The following is a 4378-nucleotide window of genomic DNA, read 5'->3' as shown; positions in this document are numbered from 1 at the left end:
TGTCTTGGTGGTATGATATAAAATGCTAACCTCCCCTGTTATTGTAATGGTGAGAGGTTAGCATGTCTTGAGGGTATGATATTTGTGAGTTTGTAACTTTCCCATTCATCATTATTCACGATTAATTCAGGACTATCTGTAACCATGGTCGCATCCACATTCAGTGTTTAGAAACATATGATATTCTAATTTACAATAAAAGTGACTCCAAAATGACACAATACATTATTTACCATTCATTACTATTGGGCACAAAATAATCTGAAACACAACCAAAACAAACAGCACAGGCATTCAACAAGTTTGTCACAAGCTTGATGTAATTATTGCGTCCTAGGAATATGGGACCAAATACTTAACTTATTACTACTTTAATACACATATAAGTGAATTTGTTCCAATACTTGTAGTCCCTTAAATGGGGGGGGACTATGTACAGAAAGTGCTGTAATTACTAAAACGGTTTACCCAATATGGATGAAAATACTCTCAAATTAAAACTGACAGTCTGCACTTTAACCTCATAGTCATTGTATCATTTCAAAGTATGAGTACTGAGCCAAAACAACCCAAAATGTGTCACTGTGCCCATACTTTGGAGCTCACTGTAACTAGAAATAAAGTGATCGATAGTAAACAGTAGCAGGAGCGTAGTTGATGAGTCAAAAAAAAAGGTACTGCAAAAAGAATCTGATAGTCCGGCTAGCTACACTATATATACAAAAGTATGTGGACACACCTTCAAATTAGTGGTTATGGAAGACCACAGCCAAACCYGTTGCTGACATGTATATAAAATTGAGCACACAGCCATGCAATCTTCATAGACAAATATGTGCAGTAGAATGGCCTTAATGAAGAGATGTGACTTTCAACATGGCAACGTCATAGGATGCCACCTTGAAAACAAGTCAGTCCGTCAAATGTCTGCCTTGCTAGAGCTGCCCCGGTCAACTGGAAGGGCTGTGAAGTGGAAACGACTAGGATCAATCAACGGCTCAGTGGTAGGCCCACACAAGCTCACAGAACGCGTAGCACGTAAAAATCGTCTGTCCTCGGTTGTTGCAACACTCACTACCGAGTTCCAAACTGCCTCTGGAAGCAACTTCAGCACAAGAGCTGTTCATCGGGAGCTTCATGAAATGGGTTTCCATGGCCGAGCAGCTGCACACAAGCCTAAGATCACCATGTGCAATGCCAAGCGTCGGCTGGAGTGGGGTAAAGCTAGCCACCATTGGACTCTGGAGCAGTGGAAACGCGTTATCTGGAGTGTTGAATCATGCTTCACCATCTGGCAGTCTGACGGATGAATCTGGGTTTGGCGGATGCCAGGAGAACACTACCTTCCCCAATGCATAGTCTCAATTGTAAAGTTTGGTGGAGGAGGACTAATGGTCTGGGGCTGTTTATCATGATTCGGGGCCCTTAATTCCAGTGAAGGGAATTCTTAACGCTACAGCATACAATGACATTCTTGACAATTCTGTGCTTCCAACTTTGTAGCAATAGTTTGTGGAAGGCCCATTCCTGTTTCATGCATGACAATGCCCCAGTGCACAAAGCGAGGTCCATATAGAAATGGTTTGTTGAGATGGGTGTGGAAGAACTTGACTGGCCTGCATAGAGCCCTGACCTCAAACCCATCGAACACCTTTGGGATGAATTGGAACACCGACCACAGGCCTAATCGCCCAACATCAGTACCCGACCTCACTAATGCTCTTGTGGCTGAATGGAAGCAAGTCCCCGCGGCCATGTTCCAACATCTAGTGGAAAGCCTTCCCAGAAGAGTGGAGGCTGTTGTAGCAGCAATGTTCCAACATCTAGTGGAAAGCCTTCCCAGAAGAGTGGAGGCTGTTATAACAGCAATGTTCCAACATCTAGTGGAAAGCCTTCCCAGAAGAGTGGAGGCTGTTGTAGCAGCAAATGAGGAACAACTCCATATTAATGCTCATGATTTTGGAATGAGATGTTTGACAAGCAGGTGTCCACATACTTTTGGTCATGTGGTGTATTTGGTCAACTATTTAACTAACCATTTAGTCCCCACTAGTCACATTCTATCTTTCATTTATCATCTCAGCCGGTTGTTTCGCACTGCGTTTCCATGAACCACTAAACAGAGACCCGACACTGGACTTGTGTCCAGAAGGCAAGACACTTGTGAAGTTACCTTGGTAAGAAATCAATAGTCACATAGCCTCAGGGATCTATGGGCTGTAGCAGTTAGAGTAGCTGGATGCAGTGTACAGATGGACTACCACTAGTGTTTGTAAGGGAATTGACCCCTGATTTGGGATGTTATTGGCTTTTCTACTAGTAGACGAGTTAGGCTCTGAGACAGAAGCGATGAGGTTAGAGCGAGTGTATGTTTGTTTTTTAAAACTCAAGACAGTGTTTTTTTTCCCGTGATACACAAACCTTTACATTTATATTTAATGTATCTTTTATCCTGGGAAGTCACATTGCGATTCACATCTCTGTTTTTAAGTGAGCCCTGGACATTTAGTATTATCAACAGTAAAGTTCTTCTTCGTGGTTATTGCGATCTGATTGTCATGGTCACCTTCACGTTCCTCCTTTAACTCGTTAGCCCCATCATCGGGCATCAGATCACCAAGATTAACACACACACACACACACACACACACACACACACACACACACACACAACCACACACAACACACACACACACACACACACGACACACTACATCACACAACTACCACACAACACACACACATTTACACCATACAACATACACACGTACATCATAACACATCCACACATTCACATCTCTCCCCTTTCGTCCTAACGGTCCCTTTCTACCCCAAGCTCATCGGCTCCATCATCGGGCGTCAGGGCACTAAGATCAATGAGATCCGCCAGGTGTCAGGGGCTCAGATAAAGATTGGTAGCCAGCTGGACAGCACCAGTGATAGAGCCGTCACCATCACAGGGACCCCCATCTCTATCAACCTGGCCCAATACCTCATCACCTCCTGGTAAGACAAAGCTCTGGTCCTCTGTAGCTCAGTTGGTAGAGCTTCTAACACAAGGGTAGTGGGTTCGTCAAATGTATGTACTCATGACTGTAAGTCACTTTGGATAAACGTGTCCCCTGAATGGCATATATTATGATATGTATTGTTATATATTAACTCTGGCACCACTCAGGGTTTACCTGGGCTGTGTTCAGTAGGCACAAAACAGAAGAAAATGTTCCAATATGTTTTGCAACGGAAAATGAATATAGACCTTTCTTATTGGACAAGTCCAGGTAGTCCCTCCTGGTTTCAGTCCGTTTTCTTCGGTTCGGTACCTAATGAACATGACCCTCGTCAGACTCATGATACAAGGGGGACATTTCACTGCTTCAAAGACAGTCTTAACTTTTATCTACCTCCACAGATTACAGATTTGTTTAATCTTGTTATAACATAATGTTGACACATTCATTTTCAACAGCTCGTACTATAAAAAAACTAGCAACACATTTTGAAGTATGTACTAAAACTGTTAAGTAGGACAATAATGCATTAATACGCTGATTAAAATCAAGTCTTTTATCTTGTGCTGATAATTCATGTTGTGTGACTGCTCCCGGAAGGACCGCTCCCATCCAATCAGAAGAGATGTCAGACTACATCGTTCACTCACCCTCTCTGTTACCAAGTGTTGCATCAGGCAGTTGAAAGTGCTGAATTTTGAACACACCCCATTTCTACAAAGAACAAAGATTTGACTGTGTAGTCAGATGGACATTCCAAGCTATCATTAATTCTACCCTAAAAAACACACTGTAGTCATGCTGCATTAGAAATTATACACTGTATATTACACTGTATTCCACGTTGTATTATTATTACAGACAATACAAATACATTATATATTTATTTACATATTGACAAATACAATATGTATCTTTGATCCTTTTACAGAATAAGGAAAATCCTAATGAACTTTGAACTTATTTGTGTTTCCCTTACCCAAGCCCTTACCCAAGCCATCACCCTGACTTATAGCACCCACTCCTTCCATGAGAGCCAGAAAGATCCTTCCCCCCCTCAAATAATCTGTTACAACCTCCAGAAAAACACACCTCTTTTATCATTTAGATTTTAAATCTCCTTTTGATTTGATTTCTTTAATTTCACTCAATTTCATTTTTTTAACATGTCTTTTATTTCTTTAACCTTCTAATCCTTTTCCATCCGTTACTCCCTCCTTCCCCCTTTCCTTGTCCTTCCCTCCACCCTCCTTCCCTCGTTCCCTTGTCCTTCCCTCCACCCTCCTTCCCTTGTCCTTCCCTCCACCCTCCTTCCCTTGTCTTTCCCTCCTTCCCCCTTCCCCCTTCCCTCCACCCTCCTTCCCTTG

The 4378-nt window shown here is 42.4% G+C and overlaps 1 long non-coding RNA gene across 1 annotated transcript; it reads left to right on the top strand.

Annotated features, from left to right (window-relative positions):
- The first annotated feature begins 2801 nt into the window (after positions 1–2801).
- Positions 2802–4040, top strand: LOC139026911 (uncharacterized). Its single transcript, XR_011478876.1, has 2 exons — positions 2802–3006; positions 3996–4040. It is a non-coding gene; the product is annotated as an uncharacterized lncRNA (long non-coding RNA).
- The last annotated feature ends 338 nt before the right edge of the window (positions 4041–4378 follow it).

This window comes from Salvelinus sp. IW2-2015, unplaced genomic scaffold, assembly GCF_002910315.2.
Source record: "Salvelinus sp. IW2-2015 unplaced genomic scaffold, ASM291031v2 Un_scaffold6342, whole genome shotgun sequence".
In the NCBI taxonomy this organism is placed as follows: Eukaryota; Metazoa; Chordata; class Actinopteri; order Salmoniformes; family Salmonidae; genus Salvelinus; species Salvelinus sp. IW2-2015.
Note: the sequence above shows the minus strand (reverse complement) of the source record. Positions and strands in the feature narration are given on the sequence as shown.